The sequence below is a fragment of the Equus quagga genome, chromosome 1 (assembly GCF_021613505.1).
Source record: "Equus quagga isolate Etosha38 chromosome 1, UCLA_HA_Equagga_1.0, whole genome shotgun sequence".
NCBI classification, from domain to species: domain Eukaryota; kingdom Metazoa; phylum Chordata; class Mammalia; order Perissodactyla; family Equidae; genus Equus; species Equus quagga.
The window spans coordinates 141,578,169-141,597,412 of record NC_060267.1 but is presented as its reverse complement, the minus strand read 5'-3'; the positions used below and the strand labels follow the sequence as shown (position 1 = coordinate 141,597,412).

Sequence of the window (19,244 nt, the reverse complement as noted above, 5' to 3'; positions counted from 1 at the left end):
AAAATCCAGAAGCAATAAAAGGAAAGGTTTGTATCTTTAACTGAAAATAGTAGTGTTGGGTGGTCTTAAAAAAACAGTTAAAAAGTAAATAATAAATTGGCAAAAATATTTGCAACATTTATAACAAAAGGCAAATATAGCCCTAATATGTGAAGAATTTCTGAACTTTGAGAAATTGGCAAAATGGGTAAAAAGATATGAACAGACAGTTCGGAGAAAATGCAAATGGCCCTTAAACATATGAGGACATGCCTACTAAGAGAAATGGGAATTTAGACTACCAAGATGCCAAGGCCCATTTTCTTACCTATGAGATTGGGAATAATCCAAGTAACACAGTGCAGTCTGTTGCTGGTGAGACAGTGGGGCAACAGGCACTCTGAAAAGCACAAATTCCTATGGATGGAAGTGGTTAATAATTAGCAAAATTAAATATAGGTTTATCCTTCAGCCAGGCAGTCTCACTTCTAAACCTGTCTGAGGTGTGCTGGCAACAATACGAAATGGCGTATGCACGAAGATCTTCATTATAGCACTGTTTATAACTGCTAAAGGTCGGAAGCCACCCAAATGTGGGAGGGGATTGATGGAAGAAACAATGGTACTTCCATACAGTGGAATACCACACAACTATAAAAAGAAATGAGGCCTGTTTCTGAATACTATTCTGGAGTTATCTCTAAAGCAGAGGAGGTGAAGAATAGGTGGTGTGGTGTGCTACTTACTGTGCAAGAAAGGAGGAGACGAGTGGAAGAAATAGGCATTTGCTCCTATTTTTCTATTTTAAATGCAATGGAAGAATTAGTTATACCAATAACTAATAAATCAGTTCCCGTGGTGGTGGTGGTAGGGAACTCGACAGGGATGGCAACTAGATCTGTATCTTGTTTTATACTTTTCACTTTGGGATGCTGTCAGTGTTTTCTAAAATTAAAAGTGACTCAAAACTAAAATTTAACTATCAGGTTGGAGGTATAACCACACATAGAAGAATTCCTTCAAGTGACTTTAAAGCCCAGCATTTTGTCTGCACTTTCCTAGTGGAATATGTTCTACAGACCAAAGAAATCTTAAACTGCATTCGGGATTTTTTATTTTTAGCAACGATATTGGTGGTGTCATTTTGAAACTGTGTGTATATATTTATATGTGATAAAGCAAATATTTATTATGTTCAATGGAATTAAGAGCCAAGATTTTCACCATAAGAGAAAAGAGATACAAAAATAAAGTAAAAGCCCTGTGGTTGTATATTTCAATTGGAAATACTAAATACTGTAATTTATTTTTCTCTTTCTGAAAAACACATTTTGCATAGTTTTGTCCACTGAAAAGACCTAGAAAAAGTCACAACCCGGCAGTAAGGTCCACCGTAGCACCAAGTCTGTCCCACTAAAAGGGGCAGGGAAGGGACAGCATGAGGCTGGAACATCTTATGTCTGAAAGCTAGGAAATAATCAGAGTAACGTCGTGTCAGAAGGACCCAGGAGCCAACTTGAAGGGATTCCCATTGGCAAAAGATGGAACGATTTAAGCATCAAAAGGAATAGTGGATTGAAACATATGAAAATCCATGAGGTCATAATGGTAGGTAAAAAACCAAAATATTGGTTACCTTTGGAGGTTGCTAGGGCACCAACCCATTATTTTGAAAATTGCTAACTGGAAAAATGAAGCGTTTATCCTGACTTTCTTGTGTATCACGTTAACTTGATAAGGGAAAGTTCTTCACTTAAGAATCATAGCTAAATATAGCCAGAGAAATGATCGGGTTAAGAAATCACCATTTTGTCACTTCTAGTGAAGTAATGGATCTAGGCTGCTAAAAGTATTAGGTGAAAGTTGATGATGGGAAACATTTTTTGGATGGCTCAGGTTGGTAACATCTGAACTCAGTGATCAATCTTAGCATTACTGAAAAAAGAACAACCAGATGTTACATGCCTGCGATGTGTTGCAATACTAAGAACCCAACACCAGCCATGATGAGTTATTGCCCAAAATGGAATTGAACCTGAATCTAATCAAGCCTCTGCATCTAACAATCAGTTTGTAAAAACTCGGGATATTGGGGCCAGCCTGGTGGTGTAGTGGTTAAGGTCACACACTCTGCTTCAGTGGCCCAGGGTTCCTGGTTTCAGATCCCGGGCACAGACCTACCCTCATCAAGCTGAGCTGTGGTGGCATCCCACATACAAAAATAGAGTAAGACTGGTACAGATGTTAGCTCAGTGACAATCTTCCTCAAGCAAGAAGAGGAAGATTGGAAAACATGGGATACCGAGGAACATGTTAACATGTTAAATCGAGAATGTGGGAAATTCCGTAGGATGAGTAATCCAATTTCTTCAATAAATTGAAAGTGTAAAATAAAGGTGGTGATGATAGGACTTACAAATTGGAGAAACTTAAAGGACTTATGTCGGTCCTGATTTGAACAAAAAAAACTTAGACATTTTTCGAGACACTTAGAGGAAAATGTAAGGTGGATTGGATATCAGATGATATTAAGGAATTATTAATTTTGTTGGGTGAAATAATGATACAGTGACCACGTTTGTTGTGTTTTTTTAAGGCTTTATCTGTTAAGAGATACATACTAAAGTATTTGTGGTTGAAATTATGACTGGGATTTACCTAAATATATTCCAAGAAAAAAAAGGCAGGGGGCAGGAAATAGGTAAAATGCGCAAAATGTTACGTTGAAGCTGAGTGACAAATACATAGGGGCTTATGTAGGGGTTTATTATTCTATTTCCTCTACTTTTGTGCATGCTTAAGAATTTCCATAATAGAAATGTAAAGAATAAAAGAATCGGGAGAGATTGGAGACTGCCAGTTTAGACAACTTTGTTTTAGGAGTAAAGAAAGAGCAGACAAGTGGGTAATAGCTGGAGGGGGAACTTTATGAATAACCCAGCAGAGAGAGGGAGAAAGTGGTGATGCAGAAGAGAATGGTTCAGGTGAGGCATTAGCAAGGCTAAGGGCAAATAGGAACTCTAATATACTCTTGGTGGGACTGTAAATAGGTATTACCCGTTTGGCAAGTAATTTACAATATATGGTAAAATTCTAAGTGCTCTATACTACTTGACAGCCATATTTTTCCAGTTTTCAGTCCCACATACACCAGCACCCATATGCAAAGACATCTACAAGATGTTCATTGCAACGTTGTAATATTAAAAGTCTGGAACCTAATATATGATTGATTAAATTCTAGTACATTTAGGGGTCCACCCAGTGGTGCAGTGGTTAAGTTCCTGTGCTCTGCTTCATCAGCCCGGGCTTGGCTCGTTCGGGTCCTGGGCACGGACCTATGCACCCCTTAGCAAGCCAAGCTGTGGCAGGCGTCCCACATATGAAATAGAGGAAGATAGGCACAGATGTTAGCTCAGGGCCAATCTCCTTCAGCAAAAAGAGGAGGATTGGCAGCAGGTGTTAGCTCAGGGCTCGTCTTCCTCAGGAAAAAAAAATTATAGCACATCTGTACACTGGAATATTATGAAGCCTTAAGAATGAGGTAGATCTCAATATATATGTGTAGCAAATCACATTGTATACCTTAAACTTACTTATGTTGTATGTCAATAATATCTCAATGAAGCTGGAAAAATTGAGGTTTATAAGTCATAATATGGAAAATTTCCGGAATATCTTTAGTGAAAAAATTTTTAAAAATCAAAAACCAAAATTCAGAATAGTATTTTACATGTATACATACATACACACACACATATATATATACACACACATATGTATATATGTACAGAATAGTGTGTGTCTATGAAGTTATATGAAGATAGACTTACGCGCTCATATATTTGACATTTTGGGGAGGATAAATATGCACATGAATTTGTTAACAGTGGTTATCTTTGAAAAGGGACAATTCTTTCTGTTGTATATGCTTTTGTAAATTTTGGATCCTTGTGCGTTCGTTATGTTTTAATAAAAAACAAAATATAGAAAAAACATTTTGGGGGCCGGCCCAGTGGTGCAGCGGTTAAGTTTGCACGTTCTGCTTCTTGGTGGCCCGGGGTTTGCCGGTTTGGATCTTGGGTGTGGACATGGCACTTCTTGGCAAAAGCCATGCTGTGGTAGGCGTCCCACGTATAAAGTAGAGGAAGATGAGCATGGATCTTAGCTCAGGACCAGTCTTCCTCAGCAAAAAGAGGAGGATTGGCAGCAGTGAGCTCAGAGCTGATCTTCCTCAAAAAAAAAAAAAAAATTTGGTTAATACGAAATAGGTAAAAAAATAACTAAAGGGCTTACCAGCTGTGGTGTTATCTGTGTGGATGTGCAGACCAGACTGGGGAAGAGGGACAGGTATTCAGAATATGGCAGGCTGTAAGTCTCAGTAATTTAATTATCACAAACTGAGCTATAAAGTTATAATTGGTCTGTCTCTGCTCTTCTTAAGATAGAAACACAGTCTCAAAATGAAACTGCCCTCTTCGTTTGTCCTCTTTTACTTAATCTTGAAAGGGGCACTTGAATTAGAATGTATATTTCTCTATATCTGTTAAGCTCTGCCTCTATTTCTGTCTCTCCCTATCTCATCCGCCCCACCATATCTTTCCTGCTATTTCCTTTAAAAATCATCCTTAAAAAAATTTTTTTTATGTTGTATTAAATTAGAACCTGTTAGAATTTCTCTGTTTTCTGCCTAGAGCCTGGCTTTAGGACCACTTCATTAGATTAGCTCCCAGATTTAAAATTGAAATTCCTATCAAGTAGTTTTCTAAATGACATGGGTAAGGAATTTTATTCCACCATATATTTTAATCCTTAAAAATTTTTTCTGTATATTCACTTAAGTCTTAAAAGGTTTCCATGAAGTGCCCATTAATTGAAAATTTAGAATAACATACACTTACTTTTTCTTATTAAACATTGTATTCATTTTGAGAGAGGGGTGCCTTGGCTGACAGGTGCAAAGGCTGAGAGTTCTAAATCTGGTTTGCCACATTGTATGGTTCTGGACACTTGGCATGGAGACAGGTATGAAGAGCTAAATGACTGGGCACATTTCCTCCTTGGTAAAATTAGAGTCATTACAATGACCGGGGAGGGGGAAGGACAAGTACGTTACAAACGTCACTTCTGTGTTTGTCATGTGTGTTATGAGTTGTTTTCCTAGCTTTTATCTATGAATGTTTTTATAATTGGAAGTTACAGCAATGGAAACAATTAAATGTTGAGACCAAGATGCCAACCAGCTTGTCATATTTCTGCTGATTCACGAAAACCCCAACAAATCTTTAGCATAACATATTTAACATATTTAACATATTTAAGACTTGAAAATGCTGCTTTCCATGGAGTGGAGGGGCAGCAGGGTTAGAGGATATGAGGAGTCAAAGATGGCAGAGGAGGGAGGCGTCCCGCTGACCTGTAGGAGACTGTTGAGGGACAGCTGTCCCATCTTTATATTGCCTCCTTCGATATCAAAAAATTTTCAGTGATGATCTTAAGGAGTGAAGCATCTCCCCTCTGCCTCTGAATGACCTCTCAGCTTCACGTGGCCAGCACCAAAGATGCAGGCAGCTGACCCATCTTCCTTGGCAGCCAAAGACAGAGACCATGCCCTCAAGTACAGCCTGTTTCAGCAAACCTCTGAGTGTAAGACGTGGACGACACCAACTCTCAGAGCAGCCAGGCTTAAACTCGAGGGTGCCTGAGTCATCAAGGCTGCTTGTTACAAAGACGGACTTGAGGCACTACCCCCCAGAGATTCAGATTCTGCAGATCTGTGGGTGGGGCTTGGGAATCTACGTTTTTAACAGGCATGCCTCAGGACATCTGACTTAGGAGTGTTGATTTTTTGTTTGGTTTATCAGGCAGGTACTTTGGTTGGACTTGAACTACAAACGCTGTCTCTTGGTAGCAGCTGAAATCTCAGTTCAGTTGTTTTATCCTTAGCCATAGTCTGCCTGTATAGCCAACCAGAAATTCAGATAAGATTATATTCAGACTTTGAGGCTCCCCTCTGACTCTCACCTTTCCAGGACTCCCCCCTCATTTTGCAGTGGCTGTGCTTGCCCTGAACTCTGTCCTCTGTTTCTTGAAGCCAGAAAGACTGCTGGTTTTCTACTAGCGTTCTGGTAAACCTCCCCATTTCGTGACCCTGAGTCATGGCCTTCCCTCAGGCTAAGAGCCGGGAAGATGCTGTCCTCTGTTCCCAGTGTCCACTCCCTCCCTGAATGTGCTTTCTTTTGTTCATTCTCTATCACCTTCAGGCTGTCGTTTCTTGATATCTTCCAGTTTATCATTGTTATCAGTGGGTGGGTTGGTCCCCAGTAGGATCTTCCTCAGCTGTACTGGAAGTAGAACTCTTGGATCAGACCTCAAGATCACTCTTTTCTAGTGTTCCTGCTGTACAAGCTTGAGACTTGATCAGGTAGAGGCTGGCCTCACTGAAAGACACATTTGCATCTTATTTCTGTACTTACTTTACATACCATCAGCCTACTGTGGCCACATCTAGCAACTATGGATATTTCAGTTTGCTGTAGAAATGTAAACAAGACATAGCCAATGCAGGAAAAGCAGTGTGGTATTTGTACTACTTTTAGAGAATGAGGCCCCAAACTTAGCTGAGATGAAAACCAAATACAGCTTGCAGTCAATATCCTGTCTAGAAACTGCCATTTCTGTCTCATCTCCCTACAGCAGCTTCCTTTTAAGCTCTTCAATCTTTAGCTTTTGCTGACCTCTCAGGCCTTGCTTACCCTCCCCAGCAGCGGCTCCAGAAGCTTGCAATGTTTTGTTTGTCTGTTGTTCCCCAGGCCTCTGCTCTCTCTGGGGTTGTATTTCTTGTTCTTCTCGTTGGAGCCGTGCTGGCTCATTGTAATCTCACAGCCCTAATGCTGCACATTTTTACTAAGCCAACAAAAGCAAAATGGTTAAATTTTTGAGAGATGTCAAATTCTTATAAATCAGGAAGGTTCTAACAACTCCAGATTGTACAATAAACCCCCACATTCTGCATTACTCAGAACCCCATGACACCAACTATAGGATAAGGTTGGTGAAATCTTATTAGTCTGGAAGCCAGTGAAAATCTTGAGGGTGAAATGCCTTTAAACTTCCGCATTACTGCTGGAAACTATTCTTTGATTTCCTAACGCCAACCCATAAAAGCCCTAAAAGGTGTCACTTCCGATACATTTCCTCCGTATCTCCACTCTCCAATGCTGATCCAGAAGGAATATGAAAATAATGAGCTGATACTAATGAGGGGTTTATTTACTACACTGAGACTGAGGAAGCGGGATCTGGAATTCTGAGAATCACAGTCCTTTGACCTGTGAATTGCTGCTGTCACATCTGCCTCCTCATTCATTAATCTTTGGGCTGTGGGAACAAGAGTCAGCCATTAAGTCAGGTGTCACACACATACCTATTGAGCAACCTCCACTGTCGGAGACACAGTCGAGAACCGAGGCAGAGGAATAAGACCTGAGTGCTTAAAATGGACACCGCTAAGCCTTGCACATAAAGCCCTGGATGTAGGGAAACACAGAGACCCTCCCTCAGTGTTCAAGCAGCTGGCATTCTCACCGCACTTCCAAACTGCTCTTTTTAATCTGCTGAGTGGTTCGAATTGCATGTAACAAGCAAGGGTTTCCTGGTTCCTAACCTGTTTGCTGGGAGAGAGACTGAGCAGCAAGGAGCAGCAAAGAAAAAGCTGGCTCATTTTAAAATATGAGTCTTTTAAGTTTTCATGGCAACTCTAATCATAATGGCCTTGGGCAGAGCTCCCAAGAGACTCACCCCTGTGGAAAAGCAATAGGTCCCTTTCCTGGTAAGGACGGGCTAAAGGATGCATGACTGCAGAGACCTCGTGGTGAAGTCAGCAGAGAATATACGATTGGGAGCCTGGTGTGTTTGAGGAATGGAGAGCAGGTCATCTCAGTTGATCGGAGGAAAATGGTATCCTGTGGATGAAGACAGAAAAAGCGCTTTTACAAAAGGTGCCACAAGTACCTTATTTTGCCCTTACTATCTGTTCTGTGTACCTCATAAGATTTTGGATTTCATTCTAAAGGCAACACGCAGATGTAGAAGTGAATATGAAGAGGTTGGAGGATGGGACTAGGTACATTTGAAAGATAGCTCCCAAACCATCTCCATTTTACAAAGGAGGAAAATGAAGCTCGGAGAGGTTAAGTGACTTGCTCAAGATCACACAGCTAATGAGTGGTCAGCCAGGACATTGCAACCAAAACAGTCTCCTCTCCTTTAGAGTTCTTTTCATTCGGACTTCTGTTTGCAGTGTTTTCAAATATAAGTAATAGTGTAGCGTTGGCCTGCCATGTGTTAGAGTGAGCAGGATCCTTACAGGAAATCACAGACGTGACAAAGGTAGATAACTTGGTTGTGTAGGTAAGTTTTGATAGAGATCTCACAAAGCTGCCAGTCCCTTAGCAAGGCAGAAGTAGGTATTTTCAGAATGATTACAAGTTGCCCTATGATAGAAGGTGCTCAACTAAATATTGTAACAGTATAGGCCAACACTGTATTCAATGCTACAGAGACTCCAGTTAAGAAAATAAGAAAGGTGCGGACTCTTTCCTACGGAGTCATAAGATATTCAGGAGTCTATAGTTCCTTTGTGTACTTTGGTCAACTATACTGTACGGTAAACATTGTATTGTTGCAAAGGGAGGGAGGTTCATCCAGCCTGGGGAATCAGGAAAGCTGAAGCAGGAGGTGGCATTTGAACTGAAATGTGAAGAAGCTGGTGTTTAAATACTATTCATATTTCACAAGAACTAATATTTATGGATCACTTGTGTGCTTTGAGCTTTGCAACATTGTTTCATTTAATCTTCATAATGACTCCGTGGGAAAGGTACACTTATTTCACAGAATTAACCTGTTAGAACAGATGCAGTTGTGCTCTGCCCTCGTGGCCTCTGCTGGGCCAGCTTCTGCTGGCATTGCCTGCCAACTGGTTCACCCCTACCTTTCTCCTGGGGCCTGCTGACCAAGAAGCCTCACCTGGAGATGTAATCTGGAAGGCATAGTCAAGGAAATCTGACACGAAGATAGAAAACAGATAAAACAAGCTGATGAGAGACGTGAATATTGGATTTCCTGGATCTATCTTCCATCTAATAGATGTTGCAGAGAGACTTTTAAAAAATTTTAATAGAGATTAGAAAATAGTCCATTTTTTAAAGTGAATTTCCTTAAGGTGCCCCAGGTGGTGAGAAGGTGGGAAAAAGTCACACATAGACATCACCTAGTGAAATTTCAGCCTCTTAAAGATGCCGAGGATCCTTGCCTAAGAATAAAGGGAAAACTTCACAAGTTCCTAGAGGGAGACGTACACACAAAGTGTATGTTGCAACAATCAGACTGGCACCCCATTGCTCATCTTCAAAATGAGGAACTATCTACACAATTCTGAACCTAGAATTGTACACTCAGTTTACTATCACTAAGTGTGAGAGCAAAATAACAATGCTCTCAAACATGCACAAACCCAGACAGGACTGGATGTATAATTTGTGGGGCTCAGTGCAAAATGAAAACGTGGGGCACCTTGTTAAAAAATACATTAAGAATTTTAAGATGACAACAGCAGAACATTAAACCAAGTCGGGGCTCTTCTGGGTGCAGGGCGCCAGGGAACGACACAGGTTGCATGCCCACGAAGATTCTCCTGGACCCGGAAAGCTTATCACCTAGGAGCTCTTTCTGGGGAAAGCAAAATTTTTTTTAAAGAAGTGAGCAAAAAACCAAATAAGATGAAACAAACGAGCAAAATGCTCTCCCAGTAAAACTTATAAAAAATTGTCTTAACTATAACGTTCTCTGTGAAGCTTAAAGTAGTGATTTCTAAAAATATGAGCAATAGAAGAAAAGTATTTAAAAATCATATGTTAAAATTCTATACATTAAAATTTGATGATGTCAACCAAAGGGATGGGTGAGGAGTAAGAGACAAGTAAAAGCACGCTAAATGGCTTGTCAGGTTCAGAGACGGGGATGTTTTAGATATTAATTAATTATTCACTTTGCTAGAACAACATATTTTTTAATTGATTTTAAATATTTAGAGATAAGAACTAGACAAAAACAGAATTTTGAACTTCAAAGCCACTAGAAGAGAAGAAAGGAAGAAGAAAAAATAACCAATTCATCATCAAAAAAGGTAAGAGAAAATAAAAACTGTAATAAATATACAGCAAAATACAAAATAAATTAGTCAAAACATTTCAATTACAACAACAGAGATGAATGAGTTAAATCCTGGGATAGGCAGAATAATGAGCCCCCAAAGCTATCCACTCCTAAACTCTGGAACCTGTGAGTAAGACGTGGCAAAGGGGACGAAGGGAGCAGATGGAATTAAGATTACGCACCAATGGACCTCAAAGTAGGGAAATTACCCTGGATCATGCAGGCAGGCTCAGTGTCATCAGAAGTCCTTAAATGTGGGAGGGGAGGCAGATGAGTCAGAATCATTGAGATACATGAGACTCCAGCAGCCATCGCTGGCTTTGAAGGAGAAAGGGGACCACCAGTCAAAGAATACCTGAAGCTTCTAGAAGCCAGAAGTGGCAAGGAAATGGATTCTCCCTGAGAGCAAGCTGAAAGGAACACAATCCTGCTGACGCCTTGATTTTGGCCATTAAGACCCATTTTGGACTCTGGATCTCCAGAACTGTAAGATAATAACTTGGCGTTATTTTAAGCCACCGACTTTGTGGTAATTTGTTAGAGCAGCAATAGGAAATGACCACACCCTCACGTAAAAAGACAGACTCTCGAATAATATAAAATCAACACTAAGTAAAACAAATACCCTAAAACAATGGAGGTTTTAATTCAGCTATCCGCCATGTATAAGAGCAAAAATAAACAAATTGTGAAGCTTTATTTATTTATTTATTCAAAAGTATGTGTTGTGCATTTAATGTGTGCTGGGCAGTGAGCTCGCAGAAAGTGCAGAACAGAACACACTTTCTCCTGGCCCTTAAAGTTGGAGGAGGGGGCAGTGTGAAAAGCATTTATTTGGATATCAGTAAAATAATGACAGTTCCCGGTAAATGCTATGAAGGTATAAACAGGGTGCCAAGATTAAGACCACTTGGCAGGTGGTTGTGGGAAACTTGGGGAGGGAGATTGAAGCTGAGATGAGCAGCTGCAGGAAGCAAAGCCTCAGAATTCAGAAAAGGGTGAGGTGTCCGTAGAAGGCACTGCTCAGACCTTCTGCTGTGGGAAAATGTTGACTGACACCCCAAAGCTGCCCTTCTAGATCCACCTCTGCATTCCCACCGAGGCCACGCTTATCCCAGCCAGCTCCCAGCCAATGACTGAGCGTGGTGAGGGTGCTAGAGCCAGGCCATTTCCACCTGATGCAGGATCCTCTCAACGGGCAACTTTGGCTCAGCTCTTCCCCACTTACCTGGCAGAAACTTTCTTGGAACTGCACTACTGTCTGAGACCCTTCTGGCCCCATCATCTATCCTCTTTCCTCTCCTTTCACATGTCAGCTCACCCTTCCTATTTTAGCTCTCTCCCTTTGATAGACAATTTTCCCCAACAAATGTCTTGCACATCTATTACCATGTAACAAATTGCCACAAAATTAGTGGGTCAAAGCAACACACGTTTTTTATCTCACAGCTTCTGTGGATCAAGAATCCAGGCACAATGAGCTGGATCCTCTGTTTCAGGATCTTTCACAAGGCTGTAATCAGGGTGGTGGCCAGGGCTGGGGTCCCATCTGAAAGCTTGAGTGGAGACGGGTCTGTTTTCGAGCTCGTGTGGTTCTTGGCGGATTCAGTTCCACATAGCCTGATGGATTGAGAACCTCAGTATCTAGCTGGTTGTTAGCTGAAGGCCACCCTCAGTTCCTTGCCTCACGAACCTCCCCATTGTGGTTACTTCCTTCATCAAAGTTTGTAAGCTGAAAAGACAACAAAGAGAGTCTGCTAGCAAGGCAGATGTTACAATCTTATACAATGTAATCACAGAATTGATGTGTCATTACCTTTGCCAGATTCTATTGGTTAGAAGGAAGTCACGGGTCCCATCCACACTGGAGGGGAGAGGATCACCCAAGCACGTGCATAGCTGGAGGCAGAGATCCAGGGACCATCTTAGAGCCTGTCTGTTACCACTTGCATTCACAGTAAGTTTGGTCAGACCTGGGAGACTTGCTGATACCCTTGGTTTACAGAAAGCCTCGCCTGTTCTTCCCATAGCTGACAGAATAGATATCTTGCCCATAAATATCAGTACGTGGTTTCAAGTGCAATAGTATGATCACTATTTGTTGAATGAACATATCAATTTGCTGCAAATGAAAGCAGTTTTAAAAAACAGAGTCTGGCACCGTTAGTAGGTTGTTTTAAATTTGCATCATAAAACTCATTTGGCAGTTTTGCATCTTCAGAGGTCAAAATTTTGAGCTATGCAAGATAAAGAAAAAAGAGAGCTTCAGTATTCCAGAACAAAATTTTCCACAGCATACCCTTGTGTTTGCCCTTCACATCTGGACCGTTGTCACAGTCCTGCCATCCACAGCCATCTACATTTGAGTCACGTTTCTCTCTTGAAGAAACTTGAGCAAATACAATACTTTCCTGTAAATGTCCTTTACTCCGGGAGGAAAACATATTTTGGGGTACATAGATACTTTTCCACAGCAATAGTGCCACAAATTTTAAAATACTGTGTGCAAATGGGTGGTGACTGTGTTGTGTTAACCCCCCCAGTGAATGCGTTTAAGATGCCATTACTGAGAATTGATTCATTCACACCGTTACCACTTTTTCTTGACACAAGAATCAGGCCAAAATGCTCATCCTGCAAAGCCATGTGTGAGGTCAGGAAGTCTGGATTCTTGCCCCAGCTCTACCACAGATGAGCTAGGCAGCCTTGGCAAGTCACCCACCCTGTCTGACCCATAGTTTTCTTGTCCGTGGAATGAGGGGGTCAGACGAGTAGTCTCTCTCATCTCTTCAGGGATCTATCACTCTGCAGTGAGCTCCTCGGGGGTGGCCATGATTAGCCGTGCTCCCTCTGTACTAAAGCTGTGCAACCACTCCCAGCTGTTGGGAGGATGGCTGCTAGTGGCTCACAGCTGTCTCCTTCTCTGGAGAATTGCCCTGGGCCAAATAGGAGCTTCCTTACTGAGCTGGTTACACCCCGCGCCCGATGACTGACTGACAGGGGGCACAGAAAGCCTGCCCCCTTGCCTCCCTGTGGGACCCAGTCTGTGCAGTTCATTCTTCTGACCTCCCCGTGGGATCAGGCTGAGGTTAGTCTCCAGCTGAAACCACATCCTTGTTCAGCTCCCCCCCCCCCACCCCCCCACCTTCTCCTGAGCACCAGCCCAAACCCAAATACACAAGAATCCTCTCTCAGGCTCTCCTACGAGGGATCTTGATCCAAGAACGAACATTGCCTGAGAGGGGAGGGCTCCTGGATGTGGGAATCCACGAATTCGCCTGAGAGTGTAAGGTCACCATGAAAATGGGGAATAGTGAGGTGTAAAAATGGACAGGAAGCCTTGAACTAAAGCACTAGGGGTATTTAAATTAATATACAATCTTTAGTTTACAGACAATTTAGTTTACGTTTGTGGTGATGGTGGGACCTCTAAGTAGAAACATCTGCTCATGCCTGGCTCAGAGTGGTACTCAATAATTATTGAACTAAATTAAACTGAATTTCTAAAAGGGGGCCTAGAATTCTTGTAAGAGGCATGATCATAGGAAGGAAGAGATTGGGGGCATGAAGGGGAGAGGGAGAGAGTACAAGGAAAAGTCTGGGATGCCCTAGCTGAGGGCTCACCCTGTCCCAGCTCCTCTAGAAGCATGATGGAGATCGAGGCCAGGGCAAGACAACATATCTGAGGGGTAACCTTAGCAGGTGTGTCTAGATTGTAGGTGCCAGCCCTTGGGGGCATCCTTGGTAGGCCCTTATCTCCCTATTTGTACCATCAGTCACCTCCCATAATATTGTAAATTCAATGGAAGGGACAACTCTCATCTTCCCCCTGCTCTCTGGGTTCAGCGACCCTGCCTTGCTTGGTATTTGGGGGAAGAAGAGCTGGTGACGATCTCCTTGGGCCCATAGGGACAGGTCAGGGCTTCACTTCCTCGGGGCCCAGTGTGCTGGGATTCATGGTTCAATGACGAGACACTCCGGCCCCCTCCGGCTGCTTTGCCCACACCCGGCTTCCTCCGTGCTTCTCATCCCACTTGACTTATTATTTTACGTCTCCTTCTCCCCTCACTGCCGAGTGGTCGGGGAAGGCGTGGAGGCATTCATCCTGGATTTTTCAGAGCAAGTGATGGGCAGCCATAGCAGGAAGCAGAGATGGGGGGCCGAAGAACAAAGGTCTCTCATCCGCACCCCAGCCCTGGACCCTCTCTGGAACTTGAGATCCATTCCAGGCCATCAGCTGTGGCCAGCGCAGAGAGTATGCCCGTCCCCTGAGCCATGGGCCTCTCCTGGTTAACATTCCACCAGGGGCCCCAAGGGCAGAGGGTCAGCCCCTGAATAATGTGATGGGACCTGGAGTTGGGGGCGGGGCCTCCCCTCGTGGTCACTTCTTCAGAGGTGTGAGCGTTTTCCAGAGTGAGGTTTGAGGTTCCTAACCATGGCCTCCAGGCTATGACCCAGGACCCGGGGGAGGCCTTTAGGACACCAACTGTCTGTTAGAAATGCCTCACCCACCTCCGGAGCCCCTCAGTGGTCCCGGTCTGCATCCTTGGGCAGGGTGTGACTTAATTTTCTTTGGAGGGGAGTGTTTAATGGTAAGTTGGGGGTGGGATAGGAGAGAGGAAGCAGATAAAGGAAATCGAGGAAACGAGCAGGGGAGTGGGTGACAGCCCCATGCCACCTGTGCTCTCATCACCCATCTCCTCTGACTCTCTCAAGAACTTGGGTGAGAAACCGCCTCTCGGACCTGTTTCTTCGCATGTAAAATGTGCTCAGTACCCACCTGAAAGTGCTGGTCATTGCACCGATTCCTACACCGTGCTGTGAGATAAGTACTGTCACCATCCCCATGAGAAGACAGAGCCCTGAGGGGTTAAGTGACCTCCTTGGTGACTTTGGAGCACTGGGGAGGCCCCGCAGGGGAGGTCCCCAGCCAGATGCTACCGCAGGGGGTTTTGGAACCAGGTGGAAGAATGAAGATCCTGAGCACCTTTCATTTAGGGCAGGGGTTGGCACACATTTCCTTTAAAGGGCCAGAGGGTAACTATTTTAGGCTCTGTGGGCCATATGGCCTCAGCTGGAATGATACAATTCTGCTATTATAGTTCAAAAGTAGCCATAGACAATATATAAATGAATGACTGTGGCTGTGCGCCAATACAACTTTAAAAAACCAGGCTGCCAAGCTCTGGGTCATAGTTTGCCAAGCCCTGATTTAGAGTCACATGACACAGATGGATCAGGAGGGGTTAGGGTGAGACGTGAAGAAGTGGGAAGGGTTAGGGTTAGTGGGGCATTGCATCATTTATATCAATCTGTATAAATGGTGTCCCATGGAGTTGTGCAGTGCACAGACTGCACAACTATACATGGTAGTCCTGAGGGTAAGATAAGAAGAAAACTAGTCTTATAATCTAGACTGTTCTACTCTGGGAATGGCTAAGTGCTGGGGCCCTGGGTAGAACCCTGATCCTCAGTGGAGTGGAAGTGACAGATTGTGAAAGGGCCTTGGAGAAGAAAATGGGAGGGCCACTTACTTGCCCAAAGATAATGCACTGTGAAGAAAATCAAGGTCTCAGCAGTTGTCAGGAGGGTACGGGATTGTGCAATGCCCTATTATCTAGAGATTGAGGAGGGCAGCCCCACCTGGTGACGTGGCCTCATGGAACTTGGCCACCCTGCTTTGTGGGGCTAGTGCAGTTCTGCTCCAGCGCAGAAGCAGGGCATGGCTGGGAGCATTACAGGAGGAAAACCCTCACGAGGCAGAACCGCACATCCAAGAACAGACTAGGAAGGTCATAGGTCTCACTTCCTTGGAACTCCATTCCTGGGTTCCCAGAGCAGCTGGACACACAGTTGTGTGGTAAAGCCTAGCTGACCTTTGGCTGCGCTCAGCAGTAGCTACTCCAGCAGATCGGGAGCAGGACAAAGTGCAGGAGAAAGATTGAAGCAAGTCCTGCCTTGAGCAAATTTGATCAGGACTGGATAAGGAAGATGGGAAACCCATTTCTCCAACAAGCTCCAGGCTGTTGGCAAAGTCCCTCATGAGGAGTTCTGCTCAGGACAGTGGAATGCGCCCACCAAATGCTGGGACACGGGTGCCATGCTCAGGAGTTGGGAGCTAACAAGATGAGGCTGGAGAACTGGCTCTGGAGCCAGAAAAGGAGCAGTGAGAGCGGGAGGTCTCAGCCTTGTGAGGGTCTGGCCTGCTCTGCAGGGCCATGAGCATCACCTACCACAGGAGACACCCCGGCCCTGGTTCTGCCAGCAGCAACTCTATCTGCAGCTTTTTGTTTTGTTTTGTTTTTGTTTTTTTGCTGAGGAAGATTTGCCCTGAGCTAACATCCAATGCCAATCTTCCTTTTTTTCATATGTGAGCTGCCACCATAGCACAGCCACTGACAGACAAGTGGTGGACACCCGTGCTCAGGAACTGAACCCGGGCCGCCGAACTAGAGCACACCAAGCTTAACCACTAGGCCACTGGGGCTGGCCCATCTGCAGCTTTTAAAATCCCTGATCTTGGTTGTGAAGCTGGGGACCTATTATGTGACAACAGCATTCACACTGCTTGCCCAGAAATTTAACTCAAGCAAACTTCTCATCTCTTGCTTTGACTCCAGGCCCCGTGCATGACTCAGGAGCTGGGCTGTTTACTCAGGCATTGAATGAGTCACTCAGAAAAGTTTATGAATTGAACACCACCAGGAAGGGGTAACCCAAAGTAGTTTTCTAAAAAAGATCTCCAGAGAAAGAAGCCCTCTCCCAGGTTCTGAGACCTGATGGGTGAGCTGTTCCCTGGAGGCAGAGGAATGCACTGGATTGGACGTTTCCCAAACTGGAGATGTGGCAGAATGAGCTTGGGGGTCTTGTTAGAACTTCGGAGGCCCAGCCTATGAATCAGACTCTGTTGGAGTGGAGGCCAGGAATCTGTATCGGACAAGCTTCCCCGGTGCTTTTGATGCACAGCCTGGTTTGGGAGTCCCAGCCTAGGGGACGTCTCGAGATTTCTGCTGGCCCTAGAGCAGAGCTGAAGTGACTGCCCCAAACCGTGCCTCAGCTGCCCCACTACCCCTGGTGTTTTTGGCTGACCCGGCTACAGTCCAGAAGGAGGAGACAGGAGGTCAATGTCAGGACATGGTTCCTGCCTCCAAGAGCCCCCAAGGCAATGTAGAAATCACAGCAACAGTTACACGCCTCTGCACAGCCACAGACAGAAATTCAAGGGCACCAACCCTTGAATGGAGTAAATCTGACAAAGCAGGAAAGTGACTGAGTCCTCCTCCTGTCTTTTTTATTTATTGAATGCTGGTGAAAATCCAAAGGTGCCCTATCACGCCACTCTCAAAGGTAATCGGTCCAAGGGATCATTCGTTTCTATCTGCACATGTTAAAATTGCTCCCGGCAAAGTCAGGAAGTATATAGAGAAAGAGGAGGGAAACAGAATTAAAGCTTTGAATGGAAGAATAAGAAAACTTGCAACACTATGAAGTGACTAGGGTGATTAAGAAGCGTGCAAGGCTACAATAATTGCAACTTATATTCTCGTGGTCACTACTGAAGACATAAAACAATACATAACTAGACAGACAAACTAGAAATACATTTTAAGTTAGAATGAAAATTTTTGGTAATGCAAAGAGGATTAGATCTAGAAAATCACTCAGGCAGAGCATTGTTTTAATAAGTCAAAGTTATAGGACTATTCAACGTCTGGTAGACTCCTCCAGTGAAACCATCTGGGCCTGGAGATTTCTTTTTTTAGGAGCTTTTTAATTACAAATTTTACTTCTTTAATGGTCGAATAGTCCTATAACCATATAAGAAATTAAATTCACAATTTAAAAGCTCCTGAAAAAATAAATCTCCTCTGGTTTTAGCTCTGACATGTAAAGAACTTGGACATCATTACTCCCATCCTTAAACAAGAAAAAGCTGAAAAACCTGAAAATCAATGATGTCTCTTGGACCCATCACAGAACTGAGGTCACAGGGCAAACTACCACCACAAAACCTAGAGAGACAGGCAAATTCAAAGAATCATAGCCAGGATCTGCTTACCTGGGGCAGAAGCAAATGGGAAACTGGAGCGGAACGGTTTTCAAAGATAAGAGAGAGGGGCCGGCCCTGTGGCCGAGTGGTTAAGTTCGTGCACTCCACATTGGTGGCCCAGGGTTTCACCAGTTTGGATCCTGGGCGTGGACATGGCACCGCTCATCAGGCCATGTTGAGGTGGCATCCCACATGCCACAACTAGAAGGACCCACAACCAAAAATATACAACTATGTACCAGGGGGGGCTTTGAGGAGAAAAAGGAAAAATAAAATCTTAAAAAAAAGAAGATGAGAGAAAGGGCTGCTTCCCTCGCGCACAGGGACAACACACGGACTCCAGAGACCACGTGGGCTCAGACTAGGAACAGGCAAAAATAGGCAGAAAAATGCTTAAACCAGTTGGGAAAAAATGTCCAAGTTCACTAATGACCAAAGAAAAGCAAACTAAACCAATGAGGTAGGTTTCATGAATTCTTGCAAAGCTGCCTGGAGTGCAGACACTCTCTAGTGGCCCCTTGACAGGGTTACGTCCATTCTCGAAGGCAATTTGGCAGCTGGTGTCAAGAAGCTTAAACATGTGTATGCCCTTTCACCTGGTAACTCCGATTCTAGGCAACTGCCTTGAGAAAATAAACATAGTCGGGGTCAAAGATTCACACACGAAGATGTTTGCCTCAGCAAAAGCGAAACACCCAAATATGCGAAATGCTGGTGAGGAGTAGGTGTGTAGACAGCTTATGGTAAACATATAAAAATGAATGTTCAGGATCCACTAAAATTATGGTTAGAACGAGTTCTTAATAATATGACAAGATGCTTGTGGTGCAATGTTAAGGAGAAAAAAGAAAACAAATTTGAATAGATCATATATTTCTGCCCGTACTTTAAAAAAAAGGAATCGAAAGGAAATATAAAAAATATTAAAAGAGTTTATGTCTGGGTGGTGGCTGGTAGGGTAATTGGAAAATACAGATAAATATGTTTAAAACTAGAA

The 19,244-nt window shown here is 43.6% G+C and overlaps 1 long non-coding RNA gene across 9 annotated transcripts; it reads right to left on the bottom strand.

Moving 5' to 3' along the window:
- Window positions 1-4,175: 4,175 nt before the first annotated feature.
- On the bottom strand, window positions 4,176-18,359 carry LOC124248616 (uncharacterized). 9 transcript variants are annotated; one of them, XR_006891101.1, is made up of 4 exons: window positions 12,014-13,294; window positions 11,631-11,929; window positions 6,237-7,943; window positions 4,176-4,208 (listed from the first exon to the last, which is right to left on the bottom strand). It is a non-coding gene; the product is annotated as an uncharacterized LOC124248616 (long non-coding RNA). The 9 variants fall into 9 exon arrangements; XR_006891095.1 differs by lacking the exon at window positions 4,176-4,208 and adding an exon at window positions 18,257-18,359 and having other exon boundaries at window positions 4,350-7,943; window positions 12,014-12,096; XR_006891091.1 differs by lacking the exon at window positions 4,176-4,208 and adding an exon at window positions 18,257-18,305 and having other exon boundaries at window positions 4,350-7,943; window positions 12,014-12,434.
- Window positions 18,360-19,244: the final 885 nt, after the last annotated feature.